Source organism: Andrena cerasifolii, chromosome 3 (assembly GCF_050908995.1).
Source record: "Andrena cerasifolii isolate SP2316 chromosome 3, iyAndCera1_principal, whole genome shotgun sequence".
Classification (NCBI taxonomy): domain Eukaryota; kingdom Metazoa; phylum Arthropoda; class Insecta; order Hymenoptera; family Andrenidae; genus Andrena; species Andrena cerasifolii.
Genome location: NC_135120.1, coordinates 23,323,465 through 23,343,160, shown reverse-complemented (window position 1 = coordinate 23,343,160; position 19,696 = coordinate 23,323,465). Strand labels below are relative to the sequence as shown.

Here is a 19,696-nt window from a genome sequence, read left to right as displayed (position 1 = left end):
TCGATATTTTCTCCAAAGTAGTTTTTGGTGTTAAAATAAACCATATTTCTTTGTTGAGTTTATTAAGAAGTGTAATTTATTACCACCCTCGCGTCTTCCACCTCAGCTGAATTTTAGTAGACAAACTATTTCTTCGTTTTCCCGAAAAAATTGGCCCTCCCGGAACGTTTGCATCTGGGCATTTCTCCTAAAAAAATCCGCCACTGTGCACACCAATTAACGTGCATGTCGTTGTTTCCACCTTTTCTCGCTTCGGCGATGGAGACTTTACTCGGGCACCTACGTTTCCGTTTTTCTAGCCATGATGTACCACAAATAAATGATCGAAATAACGTCGAGACATTCGCATGTCCACAAGGCTCGCGAAACGCTATTACTGTAAACTGTGAACGCTGCAGACATCCGAGAATCTAGAATCTAGATTCTGCGGTCAACCGATAGTCTCCGCGAAAAAGTCACTTGTGAAATAGTCAGGAGGAAATGTCACCGTAAAAATGTCGTATAAAACTTGCACTCATCTTATGGTGCATCGGTCTCTGATAATTTTTAACCCTTCGCGCATTAATTTATGACTCGTCGATCGATTAGAAATATTTTTTCAGAAGCTTCTACTCGAAATTTCGAACGTGTTTAACTTGCTCTTAATACGACCGATATGGTTTAATTTGGTGACGATACAGCAAGCAATATAATCTTTACAGATTTATCTCATGCAAAGACAAAGGTAATAAGAGACTATAGTATTAGAGGAAAAAGCTGTAGGAAAGACTTTTCAAACTTTACAGGATTTTAAATTCTCTCACAAAGTAAATTCCACTTAATCCATGCAGCAAATGCCTACTTTGAGTAAAAAGCCAAGCTTTCCAATCAGAGGATTTTGTATTTCTATTTAAATTCAATACAGGAATCCAAACACAATAGGTTGCAATTCGATTCTCTGTGATATATAATGGAAAGCTACCTAAGAATTAAGAATTAAGAGAAGCCTTTTGAAAACTTGCAACCAGAAGCACGTCAATTTTCACGTTAAACATTTCCATTAAGAAAATCATCGACGCACCTCGCAAAGAAAAACGACCACTTCGTACGCTGCAATCGAATATTTCCCATCCCTCGTGTATCAATGTCGCTGAAACGACGAGGCATCGTACCGCAGGAAGCAGTCCCAGCACAATCGAGCAAAACAAATTGAATTTTTCGAACGAAATTGTTCTTGGATCGCAGGAAACCTGTTCCTCGTGACGACCATTTTCTCTCTCTCTCCCAATTGTCCCGATAACTGATCTTTTAATTACTACAGTGGCTGGGTCTCCAGTTAAACGGTTCGATAAAACACGATCGACCTCGACCAAAAGCTCATCCCATCTTCAAAACAGAAGCAAAAAAAGGGAAAGAAAGAAAAACTCATAATCGGCCTTCTACATCGTTCGATCTAACGGTGGCCACTAATCCGTTCGAAATGCCACGTAACCGAGAGAAGAGTGTTGGATACGAAGCAATTCGAAGCCTTGTCTGCAGGCTCGCTCGTAAAACTTGTACTTGACCCTATTTTCGCCGCGATAACTACTCTTGTTGATGTTATTGCCGTGGACTCTGTACGGCTGGGCGGCGATACGAGCCGCAATAAACGAGGGTGAGTGACTGTACAATCAGAGTTGGCCGTTTATCGTGCCGCAACTGCACATTCCGAGCTCGCCTATAAATTATAATCCAATTTTATGGTTTTTTAACCGCCGCCCGCGGACTAAGCCGCGTAATCGGAAATTATCTCGCCGCGTGAAAGAGTATTTGCACGGTCGGGGAAACGTAACCCATTGTGTCACGCCGGTCGATTGAGATTCTTCTCGAACGCCGCCCGGGCTGCTTAGAATAGCGATTAAGAGAACTCGCGCCGCTCGAGTGTAAGTGGGGAATCGTTGCGGGCGCTGAATTTGCCCAAGGTTGTCAGAAGACGGGCTCGGCAGAATTTCCGTGTTTTAAAGTACGGTGGGCACAGCAGATATCCGATATAGCGTAAGTATCGTAATCACGGATATTGCTGAGTGGGAAACTTTATATTATCGTAATACAATAAAATAAAATTGAATTAAGTGAACGGGAGGTTTATGTATTATTATGAAACGAAGCATTGAGAGAAAAAACGGACTATTTCTCATTGAAAAAAAAGAAGTAGTTTTTCCTATTTTATATGATTAGTACAGCCTATTGGAATGTGTTATTGCTACAAACTCAATTTCGGGGAAAATGTGGGTTAGTCCGTTTTTGCTCTCAATGCCTAAAGTTACATGAAAATTATGTAGAATTAAGAAATCGAGCTAGGTTTAATGGTGATTAGGTATTGAGACATGTTTACTTTTGAATAGCATCCTTTCTGTCGGTGTATCAATATTTCACAATCGAGGCGAATTTTATGATCGTTTAATTATTTGAATGCTTGATGTGGTGAGGATATGAATGAAACGTCCCAAAATGACACAAACCGGCCCTTTGATTACAAAATGGCAATACCTTTTTACAATATGGAGCCCCGTTTTCGAGATGTAGAGAGTTGGAGGTTGGGAGTCCGACTTCCGGCGCGCCATATTCGAATATCAGCGGGAAATGAATTCACACGCGAGAATCACTAGCTGATGTTCGCGTCACCAATAAACATTCTAATATATTATGAATATTCATAACGGACATTTATATCTATATATTATTTTTATTAAAAAAAATCGCGATCAAAGTATAACCTTTATATTCAACAGAAAACTATATTTGTACACGAATAATAAAACATATCAATGTTAAATAAGCGTTAGAACGCGGCGTGATAATTTATTTAGCCACCAGAAAATCAATTTTTACTTCACTTCACTATCACACCATTTAAACCACCGACTCTTAGAGACAGGTCTTATCACGCCGACTGCCGAAATGATACTGGCCGCGCGAAGCTACTTTTGACTGTGAGTGGGGATTAGGGGTCGTTTTGAAATTTCAAGGTACAGAGGAAATGTTATGGTTCGTAGTTAAGAAAGGTGGGGCAGGCAGACGGTGGAAAGGCTCTGACGCAATGTTTTGTAGTAACGATAAAATATCATAGACAATTTCTGGCCATAATCTTTTGTTTCTCCTCTTATATGATTATTTGGAGATTAGTTTAACGAATATACGGCGATGTTTAGGGTTTAACTTGCCACAAATAGTGCAGAATTTGTACCACTGTCTTAGGATCTCCCGTGTTTTCAATGAATGATTGAAGAATCCTCGTAGAAAACACTGCGTGTGCCAAAAATCAAATTCGATACTATAATGTTACCTACCACTGGCACGTAGAACATTTCGCGGTTAAATTTTTTTTTTAATTTTGGCACTTACAGTGTTTTTTACAAGGACTCTTCAATGAATTTGAATTTTCAGATAGTATACTGGATTTTGGTTGCATGATATTTGAATAACACGCACTGGGAGTCGGGTTCCAACTCTTTAATTGCTCATATTTCGAAGACGAAGCTGCAATTTGCAGACAATGATGGAACTTTTGATCTTTTCAGCATGAGGAGTTTACATGTTTCGGCTTGCTTTATAATTGTTTGACACGCTACGACAGTACACAATAATTTGAGTATTCTTTAAACAGAAGTGTATTACTTCTGAAATAATTATTCTTCCTTTTATTTTATAGCTACATTAAGTATAAATTATAAATGCCTGATGCTTATAAGCTTTACAACCAAACGATAATATTCCAGCGTCATAAAACTCAAATAGCACAGAATAATAATCTATACTCAACCTACTTAGTGATATAAACAAAAGATTTCGTAAACAACTATAGTTTTCAAGCTTCAATTATTCGCCCTACCAAAATTTCAATCAAACCACTTAATGAAGGTCCCATTTTTGTCGACAAACAAATTCTAACTTCACTGTAGTCGTACAGTTATTCTTCACAGTAGGGCTGTAACGAATATTCGAACAATCTAAGTATTCGAATACCAAAGAATTCGAATTTCAGATGTTTGAGATTGTTTCTTTGCAATTATTTGTTTTTCAAACGATAAATTTGAAACTTTATTAATCTTTAGTAAAGTTATAAATTTTGAAACGAAAACCACCATCAATTATTAGTATTATTATATTAATTAGTTTACATTCGTTATTTGAATAAATTATTCAAATAAATAGCGATGAATTATTCGAATAAATAGAAGACATAATTTGTTGGAAGGAGTAAATATTTACTATTTAAATAAAATATTTTACTAAAATGAATTTATTCGGATAATTCCGTTACATACGTATACATTTACTCGAAACAATGGGAATAATGCCCAATTCTGTTTCGCAATCGATCTACGCGACTTCATTTTCAATATAAAGTCCGGAACATTAGTACCTATAAACAGGAATTTCTGTAGGAATGCTAAGAATTAACCAAAGATTAATAAAGTTCCAAATTTATCAATAATGTTCGAATATTCGAAGAAACTATTCGAGATTATTCGAAGAAACTATTCGAAATTATTCGAAGAATCTATTCGAAATTATTCGAATTTATTCGAATATTTGCAGCTCTACTTCCGCTTCAATTCCAAAAGAAACTTTCTAACAAAAGCCTATCTGCTATGCAAATAACCGTAAATATACCCTCCAATCATACGGTACTTTCAATTTCTCTATTTTCGCGACGGAACACGGAAAAAGTGAGAATTTCCACCGACGATCTACATTCGCGCGGTGCGTGTGGAACGCGAGCGTGCAACAACTGCATCTGATTCCGATAACGGTCGTTGTAGAATCAATAACCGGCATTCCACAGCTAACGAGTCCCCTTCTGCATTCTTTCGTGGCAGGCCTAATGGCCTGGGAGAACGTAATCGTATGATATTCGCGAAACAGAGAGTCGCAGACCCGCCCACGCACCGTGGAATGTCGCATGCAGTGAAAGAAGCTGGCTAACACCGGCGATGGAAAAGATTATTTTGTAAATGGTGCGGGAGACACACGCGCGCGTCTTTGCGATTGTGCCAATGATTCGGTGTCGCCTTTGTGGCAGAAATAGAAAACGTTTTGGCTGGTGCATTCTTCGTGTAATCAATCCTTATATTCAGTACATTGCACCCATTTTTCATTTGATTTGCTTGTGCTGTGCTATAGGATTCCATGCAAACAGGACAATATTATTAATCTTCTTTGCCACTATTCGATTCTGTCGCGGTACAACCGACCCCGACTGCCGATGTTACAATCGCCCCCGACCAGGTTTTTGAACTTAAATTAAAAAAATTTATTAACGAGGCACTTAAAAGTGATAAGTGACGATCAGTATTACTTTAAAAATCGCCAGATTAAATATTAAAAAATAGAGAAAACACGTACTTGCAAATTGAGTATCTATATTACAATTTTAAATCAGTAAGGTGTCGATGAATAAGAATTATTTAAAAACGCAAAATAATGGAAGTGTACTCATATTGTCAGAGTTATAAATTGACAAATTATCTGAAAGCCCGCGAGAGGGAAGGTATGGGTATCGATGATCTGAGAATACCTTGCCTCGCCACGCCAAGTATTTGACCGAAAGCACCTTTATGTACTTGCACCTAATTTTGATTTCACATCTTTTTTTTATTTTGTAATTATTATTTTCTATTTTTGTGATTTATTTGATTTCATGTACTTGGCGTAATTTTTATACTTTATTGAAGTTTTTTATGGAGATTTACTTTTACTCAAAACTGCGGCCTATGGCCCAATATACATATTCTAATAGATAATTAAAAGCTGTATAATACCCAGTTAAAGTTGAATTTATTTAACTACCAAACAAAAACCCTACACAACATTAAACCAGAAAATACAGTTTTATAGTTGACAAAATAATTCTCAAATTGGGCGATCTCAAATTGAAATTGGAATATTTTAAAATTCGCTTAAGATTTCCAAAAAATTAAACTCTACTGTACTTGCATAATTTATCGAACTACTCTTTTTTCATTTTTTGTAAAAACTGTATCACGTCTTACTGGACGTATTTCCTTCGAGGAAGATTGAAGTTGTTATTAGGAGAAGAGTCCAATCGGTGGAAGAGTAGTTTTTGCGTTCACATGTGCCCTCCTTATGTCGTCCTAGATCAAACGATCAATACTATCGACAGGTATATAAGTGTAACGCGCTTCGGTGCTCAGAAGATACTTTGATGAGTTCATCTTCGGACAGAACCAAATAAAGAAGAAAGAACCGACTGGGTTGGAGGACCTACTCAACAATTCAGCCTGGCGAAAACGATCGTTATTCAGCCTCTGACATATGAAATTGCAGGCACGTATCTAACTTTTTCTAATACAGTAGAATCGCGATTATTTGAACGAATTGGAATACATGATGCTCAGGTGATTGATGTTTTTAGATTATCGAACAAGAAATCACCTCATGGATTATGTAAAAATTAAATTATTTCTTTTAAAAATTTTATTTATATAAAAATTTCGTATAACGAATAGACGTTTAGAAACAAATATTCGTCGTGTGTCGAATAAACAAATTAACATTATTCGTCAAATAATCTAAAGTTACAGTAATTTTTATTTCATCCATTTAGTTAATTTCCAATTCTGATTCCATGTACCTAATTCTTTTAAACTACTAAATTGAATAATGCTTTTCAACTTAAATTTTTATAAGGTTACTCCGTTACTGCTTTTGACTCCGTAACAGTTTTCGAATGCATATGAATATTATTCCCAGGGAATATGATCTTCGTTATTTTTATTTCCTAATGTCTTATATGAATGTCCATGGTTTCACAATCGAATTGATGTTCAGTGTTTTGACTGTTAATGCAATATCTTCCAAGACAATTAATAAACGAACTTCTTTCAATTAAACAAAAGTTGAGATAATGGAGATTTCACTGTACCAAACACTGTTCAATGAAATCAGTGACGAGTACAGTCTTTCAATTTCTTTCAGAGCAAGGTATATTCTACTTGAAGATAAAGTAATCGCCCTGCATCGATTCTACTTTGTAATCATTCAGGCGAAATAAATATTCTGAATTGCGAAAATGATAAGACGTTCCACGCCACATGCGACATGGACGACCCATCATATTTATCAGAACTAAAATTTTCATCGAAGCAATAAACCTATTTTTCAATACAACGTAGGAGTAAAATAAAAAAAAAGAAGCTAAAATGCTGGAATATTTCACATAATTGTTGCTTATCTACGATGAACTACTGGGTAATATTTTTATCCCTTTTTATGGCCGCCTTTAAACCTGAAAGTCCACACTGGCCACGGCATGGAAGGCGCGAAGATTCTAATAATCAATGCTTTTAATAGGCAAGGCTTGCTCTCAATGAACGTCGAAGACGATACATATCTCAATAATATCGCATCGAGTTCGATTCAGTCGTTTACGACCGCTGGCTGGTATCGCATTTTCAAACCAGCTTTCTCTCAGATCAGGTTTGAACACGAGAATGGAAGGAACGTTCTCACGATGACGTACGCGGTCGCCCCGACTTTTTAGTTTCTTCGTTAAGAACCGAACAGCCGTCATCTTGGCTTTCCCTTCATCGTGCGAAAATGTCCACGCGTTGCTCGAGAGATTCACAGAGGAGACTTCGTTTTGAGTTTAGACAATCTGCCTCATTGGGGCTCGTTCATTTTTCAAATTTTGTAAGTAATCGAGTGACACTTGATTACGTGACTTCTTTGTGGCGTACGAATTGATTAACGCGTCGAGTTATCCTGTATTGATATTGAATAGAACGTGCGATATCGCGAATAAGTGGCGTGTGAAACATTTTGAAGAGTTTGCGTCGAGTGTTTGATCCATAGTTTTTAGTAAAATTCAATTGTTTCTGGAGTACGCCTTAATACTGTTTAATTACAAACAATTGTCATTGGTTTCTTACGTCTTCAGTTACATTTAATAAAATCTCCGATTCACGTTAATCTAAGCATTCCTATGTTCTCCAATTATTAAGTAACCCCGTACATCCCTCCATCCATTCCAGGACAATTCAAAATTAATATCTGACTTCCAAGCTGAGCATACTTCAAAGAAAAATTTGACTTACATTCCTCAAGTTTTTTCAATTCCCTTTATTTCGCACTAAATATAAACGAAAATGGTGTTTCTAACACTCGTCGAATTCTGTTAAATCCCCCACAAGATTATAAAAAGAATATTGCACAGCTCTTCTAAGAACTAAAACTGACCTTGATCCTTCAATTTAGAAGAAAAAAACAAAGATTCCATACACCTCTCTTACATCAATTTATTAATCACCCAAAACAAAGCGCCCGTACACATCTGTTGCGCCGATTTATTACTCGCTGGAAACAACCCTAATTCCCCACAGGATTCTGCAAGAACTCCCAAAAACCTCGCAGACCACTTCAATAAACACCCTCCGGTGCCCCCACTTGATCCCATTGCAAACGACAGCGTTCAATGAAACGATGAAAATACGCGATTCTAGATCGTTAAACTCGAAGGCTGGCTGTCAGGCCACGGTGTTATCAGTGAAAAAGAAAGAGCACGGCCGGCTTTATTCATCAAACAGTCGCGCCACGGAGCCACGTTGAAAGCGTTTCATTCATCGTTAGCGGAGTCCCACTGGCCGGGGCGTACACAGCCGTCCAAGCCGACACAGACGCGCGCAGAACGCGACGAGCCAAGATGTTATCAGTGCATGCTCGCCGGTTCGGCAGATTAGGATAAGACGTAACTACGCGCGTAACGTCGCATAATAATACCATGCCTTTTTCCCTCGCCTTCTTTCCGTCCACGTAATCAGCGCGGCCCCGTTATCCGTGCTTAGAATCGCAGAAACAGTTGCACACACCGGGCTTCATTCAAGTTTCCATTTAGTGGCCACTCATAGTACGCTCCGCGTACTACTATATCCATTACTTACTACGCTTCATGCCTGTGCCTATGCTGAATTTATGCAATCGCCAACAGCGATGGCTACGAGCGTGCCTCCATTATCGCGCCGCGGATAAATCCGTGAACGAGTTGCCAGCCATTTATCACGCCCCCTTATGAAACCAACTCGAGCGTTGCTTCGTTAATCATTTAAGGTAAATACCATCCTCCCCATTAAAGACCTCGCTCCCTTTATCGAGCACTTGCTTTTGTAATTCCGTCGAAACCGGCAGGTGAGCGAATTTATTCAGCGACGCGTTCAATCATTGCGATTGAAGGCTGACTCTTGCTCGGTGGCTTCTGATTAGGATACGCGATAAGGAGATCCGGGGATTGCCACTGGGCAAGAATTTCATTATCTTTGGTTTGGTTATTTCGTGATAAGTGGGGAATAAAGAGCGATGGAGTACAGTTAGCTTTTCCATTACGTGAATAATTGTTCGTGTCTTGTAATTAAGATGTTGTTTGTCTAATCAGCTAAATGTAAGTTTACGAAGGCACGAAGGGAGTGATTAAAAGCTAAGCTCTCGATAATCCGCACTAGAGCAATTTCAAAATTAAAGCTAAACTCTGAAACTCTGCAATCGTTCGAGGCTTTTCGTTCACACGACTAAGGAGGAATGACTAACCAAAAACTTTCAATGTATTACACAGGATGCCTTCCCGATACAATAATTAAACTGCAACCTCCGCTGACACTCTATTAACCACCATTACACGAAGCAGCACCGATCATAAACGGTGCCCGTAAGAATCCCACCACGAAACGCGATATTATTTATTACTCTAACAGCGCGATATTTATTACGCGACTGCACGTATAATTTCCGCTAATTGTGGTCCACGCATCGTGGCATCTTTTTACTGCGGCGCGAACATACACTGCCGCCCAAAAGTTTCGAACAACTCATCGATTTTCATTCAAAGTCACATCGTATGAAAAATATTCTCCTACCTCCACATTAACGGTTTAAACAATCGTTTCAATGTTCCTGATTCCCACGAACTTGTAATACGTCAGATATTTACTAGAGTTTATTTATTTAACACGATTCCGTGATATTCGCTGCAGGTGTTTATTTCTCATTGCACTGTTGAAATCAAAATATAACAAGAAGAATTGAAAGTACAGTGACTCGTATTAATATTCGGACACTTTTTAAAATCGCGTAACTTTTTTAGAATTGGTCCAAACGACTTGAGTTTTTTTTAAAAGCTAGAAGGATTAGTTTGCTAAATGACGTGTTTGGTCGTTTTGAAAAAAAAAATGTATTTGGTCGGAATAGCGAAAAGAATAGTAAAGGTCGATTTTTAAACTTTTTTTGTGAGCTTGTAATGAAAATTCACAAAAAAAAAACCGTTTGTAGATTGCAGTAAGTTGTATACGTGCCTAAAATTTCATCAAAATCAGTTAACGTTGCTCCGAGCTACAAACGTTTAAAGATCGCAGAATAAGGTCGAGAATCGCGAAAATTCCCGAAATCAGCGATTCTCGACCTTATTCTGCGATCTTTAAACGTTTGTAGCTCGGAGCAACGTTAACTGATTTTGATGAAATTTTAGGCACGTAGACAACTTACTGCAATCTACAAATGGTTTTTTTTTTTGAATTTTCATTACAAGCTCACAAAAAAAGGTTTAAAAATCGACCGTTACCATTCTTTTCGCTATTCCACCCAAATACATTTTTTGTTGTTTTTCAAAACGACGAAACGCGTCAGTTAGCAAACTAATCCTTCTAGCTTCTCAAAAAAACTCAAGTCGTTCGGACCAATTCTAAAAAAGTTATGCGATTTTAAAAAGTGTCCGAATATTAATGCGAGTCACTGTACATATGAAGAAGCTTAGTTGTGTTGCCACAAAAATCTGAATCGCCGCCGTGAAACGTGTTGAACGTGCAAAACGCTTGCCGTCCCTTGGTCCACACAGTGTTCGATACTTTTGGTTGTTAGTGTATGCACCAACCTCGGCTGCGCTTTAATCCTGAAATTTATAATGGGCCACTGGTCGAGGACTTCGCTGGAATCGCGAGTGCAACCTCCGCGCGCACACGACTGGGCATCATGTTGCGTGTAGATTCGCGGAACATGCACGCGCGGGCACGATCTCTCGCTCGTAATCAGCTTGCCATTGCGTGAGCGTGTAACGCAACGTTAATTACAATTAATAATGTTATGCAATTTCTCTATGTCAGCTGCCGTTTACCTTGCCCCACGTCCCTCGCCGCCGAAGTGCAGCCCACAATGAGGTTGACCCTTTTACCGTGAAGGGTGCAAATGTACGCGTACACGCTCAAGAGCCAGCGTCAACGCGGGACCATTGTATTACACGCAATCTGTTGCTGCTACTTTTCCCGCTGCTATCCCTGTGACACGTTCGGAGTACTTTTGGGTCAAGTGGGAAGGTACAAAATGGTTGAAGCAGAACAAAAGTTATATAGTGGAAAGATAGCGTAAGCCCAGAAAGAATGTTTCCTTTTTTACTACAAGAATCTTAGGAGTTTGTTTGTTTATCCTCTTCTTTAATGGTTCCTAGTTTTTAGGATTTTAGCGATGGCTGAGTGACTTTAGGATTGATTGAAAATAAAATTGATAAGCTTGGGTGATATGGTGATATAATTACCTCCAGAATTTCAGATGGATAATTAGGAATGCGATTATTCGAACCAGTGTGTAGTTAGCATATCAGCTGCGAAATCAAGTGATGTTAGAGATGCAATAGAGTCACAACGATTTTACAACTCAAACAACAACTCATGACTCAATAAACCACTGAGTTTTTCTTTATACCATTCTTTTCCTACCTCAGCTAATATCTTTCGCTCTGATAAAGGTAATAAATTCTGAAAGCCACAAAATATTCGATTACTTTCGAAATTTGAAGTGGGAAAGCGCTGCACTTTCTAAGATATATCGAAAGCCCGTTCCATTCCAAATAAATCAGAGAAGACAATTACACAGAGAGTTAATTCGGGGGGAGAAGACTTCGTCTACGTTAAACAGGACACTCGAGGCAGTCAAGTCCGTTCACCTTGGACAAACCAGCGCATATAACCTTCCGCGACATGCCTTTGCCGTACCGCGAAATTCGGTGCACGTAAATGCGGTTCAAGTGCGTGGAATGGATGATCGATCCGCAGATCGAACTGTTGAACCGCGAATTCCTTGAGGTGCACACGACGTTATGACGGAGGGGCGCAGGCCGAGCAATGCAAGCAATGTCACGGAGGACACTGAAACGAATTGCATTCCAATAAAAGAATGCATCCCAATATATTTACTCCTTCGCCCTTTGTTTATCCTTCGTGAATTTTTCTGCCACACAGTATTGAAATTACACCAGGAGATCGCATTTCTTATAGTAGAACATATCTGTCTTGGGAAAATTGATTGCGGCAAAAATCTTAATTTCGAAGTTCAAGACATAATTACTGAGAGTGGCTATATATATGCACTTCCAAAATAAGCGAATAGTTGCAAAAAAACATACAGCAAATATTCCACAAAAAATCCTGAAAATTTATTTTTCGCCAGCTGACTAAGCATAACCCCTTAAGTCACTTATCACTCATTAGTGCCAGTTTTCTAAGGAAATCTAAAAATAGAGAATTGAAGTGTCCTTGTAGAGAGCACTGTAAGTGCCCAAAAATCAAATTCTATATATACCTACTATAGTATTACCATTGGTACTCACGTACCAATTTTTTTTAAATTTTGGCTCTTGCATTGTCTTCTACAAGGACTCTTCAATTTTACATGACAAGAGTAGCAGAATCTCATGCGAAAGCTTATTTTGGCATATGTACGACTGAAATGATACGGGTGGGTAAAAATGGACCCCATAATTAAATAAAAATTATTTAACAGATTGAATAAAAGTTACGTTATGAATTAAAAATTACACGTGCCGATTTTTTTTTAACTTTTATTCGTTATTCGAAATTTTTATTTAAACAAAAATTTTGCCCCATCTTTGGCCCGCGATAGGATCGACTATCGAGCCATCCACCGTCCAAGAGAGAACCGAATCGAAGTCGAACGCTTCCTATTACCATGAATGAAGCTCGATAACATATCTCCCCATGTTTCTTTCAAAGCGATTGTCCCGATACTCGAAACATGTATACTTTAACCCGTGGTTCACTTTACGACTCCATTACAATAGGTCTCTTACTACGCACGCACCGCTGGCGGAACAGATATAACGAACTGCTCGACGCCCATTCAAGTGGCCTGAAACGTGATACTATTGTGGGTAATCGCCGCTACATGCGTTGTATTTTCGACGCTCGTACCCGCTGCCACAGCTATAGAGAAGTCGTAAAAATTAGCCAGTCGTTAAAGTAAACATGTTTCGGGTGTCGTGGCAAGCTTGAGGGAAATAGGAGAGGGTAGGGCCTCGTTCAGGCCGGTGTGGAGTGTCCCAGCTAGTATACAGTTTCCATTAACCCCATTGCAGGATGTACGAAACCCTAAAACTGGACTGGATGTATGAGCCTCGGTCATTCTTCCTTTCTGCTTCAATCGATGCCGCCACTTAAATGATAAATTTAAGATACCAGTGAATGTACGTGTGGCAGGAAGTATACTTCAGGGCCCTGCAGCCCCAAATCGCCTATTAATCGACATTTTTTAAATGGACGTTGAAATAAAGGAAGAGGAAACAGGCTTTAAAATTGTGAAAAATTTAGCACAGTTGCTGCTCTTCTATGACTAAATATTGCTGCCTAATTTCTTTGTCACTCTTTAAGGTTCCACCTAAAACATTAAATTCCACAATGGTGGGGGATATATTAACTCTGCGAGTGACGACTTTTGGCGCCAAAAGTCTACACCGTCTATATTTAAGACTAGTGTTAGTTACAACGTGGACTTCGTCGTGAATTTCAAAGAAGTGAGTTTGTAGGAAAACGAGATGAATCGCAGAAATGAATTATAGTAAACCCCCTGCTATCTCCGATTCTCTGCTGCTCTTATGAATTCACTGCACGTCTTCGATTAATAATACAAATGCAACGAGGTCGAGGTTTCGGTATGTCGATTAATTTCGCTTACAGTATACATGTACGTTAATAATTCAGCGTTGAATAATCATTTGCAATCCTTAAAATGTCATAAGGCAAAGGGTTGTTAAAGCGTTAAATCGCAAAAGAACTTCATCGACTCTTCGCATCTTACGTAACTATCTCAGTCGTTTCGAAATCATAACCCTTGGCACCGCGCACGAAGCCCGAGCAATTATTTTCGTCATCGAGCAACGAAAACGTGCGCAGTAACCGTGTGCTCGCTATTTGTAAACAGAATGTTTGTCAACAACGAACCGACCAGTTCATTACGCCCTCCGTTACGTTTGCCAAGCGAATAGCAAGCCCGCGACCGTTCAACTCGACCTCCTTCGGCTTCTTTTCGAGAACCACCTTTGCGCGAGTCTCGTTCGATCATTGGATCACAGAATGCGCATGGAGCAACGATGACTCGAACATCACCTTCGAGCATGGTTAATTAACCTCGTATCTCGACTGTCATTCGCTCAGGGCATCGCCGCAAAGTTATGATAGGGTTTGCCTCCTAAACTATAGGTTGTTAAGAAGCGTTAGTATTTTTATAAAATAATAATTGGCTGGCAAGGAAGAATTTATTAAGAAGGAAGTGTATTTTATCAGTTTATATATGATTGCATATCAGTTCTTTATTTAATAAATAATGTCAATTTGAAGTATATTAATTGAGATTATTTAATATTTATTAAATAAATATTCAAATTTCTAGACAAGTTTCTACTTTACGTGCATTGCGCTTCTAGTGCGAAACCGTGCTTAATTCGCGGTGGAATTGGAAGGCAAACTCTTTCTTTTTTAACTCCTCGTGAAAAATCAAGTCACATGTGTTGAATGAAATTTTTTTTATCACAGGTTTTATTTTCAGGGAAAGTGATTTTGAAGGTTCATAGGGTATACGCACACTGATTGCTGATACAGTTGTATTTCTAGGGAATTATTTCTGTGTCGGTGCTGAGTAATGAGAAATTGAAAAATAAGAAAATTATAAACGGAAATAATGAATTGCAAGTATCGATTCAACTAGGAAATATTCCACTATAAAGATACCAGCATTTACCTAACAACGGGTCCCATAAGTCTCTGAAAATAATCCTGTATATCTAGTGAACGCAGAATCTACTTTGCCTCCGTGTACTACCTTCTCTTGTTACTGTTCGTTAGTGTTAACAGTTTGGTGTACTAATGGTCATTAGCTGAGGATTTACGGTTATAAGTGGACTCCTAATTGAGACTGAGTACAATACTAACTTAATATTTGAATACTTCACGCGTACTATATTAAATTGCAAACAGTAAATCAACCCCTATACTCGCAATTTTCGCAACAACACCACTGTGACCAACGCGTATAATACCACGTCCATCACTAAACTATGGAACATTCTCATTTCCCACAGTGCGAGTTAGAAGACCTCAAACATTTGCCACCCAAAACAATGCATGCACAGGCGTGCAAACACGCCGACGCCATTCAAAGCGATAACGCCAGACTAATCAATGTTCCCAACTTTTTATTCCACAACAGTTGATCAGTCATGCCCTCTGAATGGCTCACGCAAGCCCCGAAGTATTTGCCATGTTGCTAAATTGTCCATCGACAGAAAGTCGATAGTACGCCCCAGGCCATGAACATCCCCCGTTCCGCGGACACGTAATTCCATGCAATGCCCTTAATAATTTCGCTGTTACGTGCTCGACGGTTATAGCGGCGACATAAATAGTTATTTAGTTAGGAATGTGGACGCGTGAGGCAGGGGTGTGGTGGGGCGCGAGGTTCTGCCGCGGTTTAACGAGACGTGTCGAGGGGGTGAAAGAAGGAGGACAGTAAAAAGAGCAGGCACGAGGTAGGCGCGATACTCTCGATCCATTTGACCGAGTTTTTCTTACGTTGCTCGCCTTTTTGCCCACGATCTCCCACTCGTGGCACGAACCCGCCTTGCGAGATCGTTGACCGAATGACACGGTGAGCAGAGCGCGACTCGCTCGTTCATCCGCGACACGTCGCTGCGGCTCGGCCGACCCGACTCGCTATTATCGGCCTACGATGAGAGAACCTTATCGGGCGCGCGTCCGCTCTCTGCACGTGCGTTTATCGTAGACTTCGATAAAGACCGCTGTGGACAGCTTCGCTGAAAGACTCTCCTTCAAGGGGAGAAGAACGCGGGAAATTGGGGTGCGCTGTTGATTTGGCGTTGAAAAGTAATGGGGCACGCAGGTGGGAGCTATCGAGAATGCATCTCGGGTGGAATTGAAGATAGATGTATTACAAACGGACTTTTGGCCACCCTTGTCGACAATTCGTAATGCAAGATTTATATTTACCACCCCTCAGTGTTTCTGACATTCACGAATTGAGGACCTTGCAGCAAGAGAGGTGCAGCTCTATTTTTTACAGCTTTCGAGTTATGTAATATACGTAAAAAAAATGTTACATTGCTTGGTGCACGTTTGATACAAATTCGATAACAAATGGGTGATTTATTGCAAATAAATAAAAGTATTACGATTAATATTACTATTAATATTTGTACTATTAATTTTTTTTGTCGCCAAAGAGAGAAATAAAAACTTATCCACTATATAACTACTGCTTATTGTGTGAAAATATATATTTTTCAATTAGTGTTCTCTTTTTTAAGGGATATTAAGTCAAAGCAATAACTTTATAAACATTTTTTCTAATTTACTCGAAGTCGGTAAAGATGGAGCTGCACCCCTCTTATTCCAAGATCCTCAACTCTTGGCCAAATGCAAAAGTAATTAATTTTTATAATTTCACGCCGGATAGGCAGGATTTTATTCCCTGAAACAGATGTTCCTACATCATCCGAATTGTATAATATGTTATACAAATACTGTAACTTTCTAGTTCTGTGTGGAGATAATGTTATAAATTTTCGTGTCGATAAAAACTTACGCCAATCGCGTTCGGCTCCTATAAACCCCGCGAGGGAATACATGCATACTTTTGCAAGCGCAGAAAAACCATGCATAGAAGTAGCCAAAGTCAACAAGTCTGTCTCCAATAAGATTCTGTATAAAAAAAGGTGTACGAAAGTAAAGATATGGTTGACCCAGAGTTGACATGGTTTAGGCGCGTTACCGCAGACCATTGCCGAGGTAAAGTGGATAATTTCTCAGGTAAAGCGGTAACCAGGCCAATAACTCGCGACCGCGGTCGTTTCTTTCGTTTTCAGTGGGGCATCTTTGTGTCTACCTCGTTCCTTTTTGGTCTCGAAAAGCACTGTAGCGGGCTGTCCATCACAATCAATGAATTCAAACACTTCGGTCACACGTGTTGATATTACCACGGTTATTAGTTTCGAATACCGTGGCGCTGAACTACTACGACGTTTCGTAGCTACAGGTAAGGAGTTCGATAATTGTTAATGAAAAATAGAGTGCAGCGAGCTAACCCATACGACCTTGACCCAAATTTTCAGCACCTAGGAAATTCCGATGGAATAATAACACGGTTTGTTCGAAAAATTCTTACGGCATAACAGGGATGGAGGGAAAAGTAAGCTGCCAAAAGTAGTTATCTACGAATTATGCGAAACTATAAAAAGTACTGCTCTACGTAATATTACTACTTTGTCAGGTGTTGCATAATAGTTGGGTAATAGTTGTTTGAGAACACCTACGATGATTGTTTCTACCGTAACAAGGGTCTGGTAAATTTGCTCTATAACTACTTGAAGAAAGTAAGCGAATGCTAAGGTACAGCTAAATGAAATATGAAAATTATGGGTAATCAAGGGAACCTAGCAATTCTGAGGGTGCTATTAGAAGCGTGGAACATGGCAAACGACAAGACGGTGAAATCGATTTATCGCGAAGTGTATGCTCAGTCGCCTAAATTTAATAATTGATTTGGCTGACATTAAGCTGCAACATATAATGCATAGAGTCTACACAACGTAAATAGGTAACCTCGAAAGGAAGGAGGAATAAGATTGATATACTATAAAACTATTTCTTTCTCACGGTATATTGCGTCAATGCATGCTGGTCATTTTATTATTGAATTAGCTTTTAATATTTTATCAAATTACTGTTCAAATAAAAAAATTTCTATGAAATTCTTCGCATGCTTTGGGCCAAAAATGAATTAAATTCATCTTCATTTACGTACATAAAGGGGACACCGAAATCAACTGCTCAAAATAAACAGATTTTTAGCACTGTATCTTTAATTTTGTAGGATCACTTTTAAAATTTAATTCGTACACAATAAGAAGGAAACACTTAATTCCCAAATCATTCTAAACTTCATCATAATCCCGACGCAGTCATAATAAATATAATTGATCAATTTCCAATTTTCTGCAATTTCCTCGAGACAATCGACCCATGAAACTTAAATTGTTTAAACTGCCGTGCAGACGTCCACCGTTTACGTAACAGAATATACTGCTAACCGGAGAAGGAAAAAACGAAAGAGCATAAAATTAAATTAGCAGATTTAATTGTCTTCACGACGCGGAACTAAGTAGCCGCGAACTCTCGATCGAAGTTTACTTTAGGAATCATTAACTTTTAATTGGGACGCTGGCGAAACGTACGTTTTAACTTGGTCGCAACTTTTACGTAAGGATGTTTATATGTATAACGTAAGTGGCGATAGAAAAACGACCACGAGACGGTGGTAATAAACGTAAACGTCATCGATTTATCGTGACAACGGCGACAGTGGCTCTTTGCAACCCAGACGAAACCTTGGCAAATTTTTTTCAGCCAGACAGTGAGTTACACTGGAAATCGTTTAACGCTCTCATATTTGCATCGGCCTTTGTGAAAAAGAAACGCAACACGACTGATTTATGAATCAGACTCGTGTGTAATCAATACAGAAATATATTATTATATGTGCAGCGATATTACACAATATGATGCACATAGATATGCAGAATTTCGAAGAATAACAACAACAGTACAACGTTTACAAACAGTTTAAGGTCTTGGGTATATTAGAACACGCCTATGTATATTTATTTTAGAGCCTTAAATGCTAATTGCATGAATATATGAAATTAATTATCGTATAGGATTTTCTTTATTATTGCTAATAAATTTAAGTTGCAGTGTTATACGAGTTTACTGGCATAAGTGTGTTTTAATTTACTTCGCCGTAATTGTGAAACATTTTTTACATTATCAGACATGCGATTTTCATTCTTTTGTTTTTCACGAATATAAATAAAATTTCGAATAACGAATAAAAGTTAACTCGGATTAACGAACGAATGACGAATAATTGTTTCAACTCATATTCGTTATTCGAAATTTTATTTGAATAAAAATTTTGCCCATCTCTGAAATATGTGTCACTACTGTGATACAATTTCTATCCAAGATTTCTACAACCTCCCGTTTAGATTCTTCTTGAATATGATCGTAAAGTCGTTTACACTCCTCCATATGCTTCTTTCAATCTCCCACTGTATAAAAACTTCCATACTAGTATCAATAAATCTTATAAGAAATAAATTCACGACTCGTGCACCTAAATAAATAACTATAAAATTTTCTCCCACTGCAAAAGTTCCCCACCCAACAAATGCAGTTTCGAGCAAAAGATTCCAGGCTCCTTGACAGGCAACTAAATAATATTATAACAACTGAATCCTTCACTGAAGCTCGAACAAAATTCTCCATTATTCCCCACGTTCGACCAAGTGACAATACAAAGCAGATTATGATTG

At 38.7% G+C, this 19,696-nt stretch overlaps 1 protein-coding gene across 2 annotated transcripts in view; it reads right to left on the bottom strand.

Moving 5' to 3' along the window:
• Positions 1 to 19,696, bottom strand: part of Crp (transcription factor cropped) — a 232,696-nt gene that overhangs the window by 162,047 nt on the left and 50,953 nt on the right. The window lies entirely within an intron of this gene.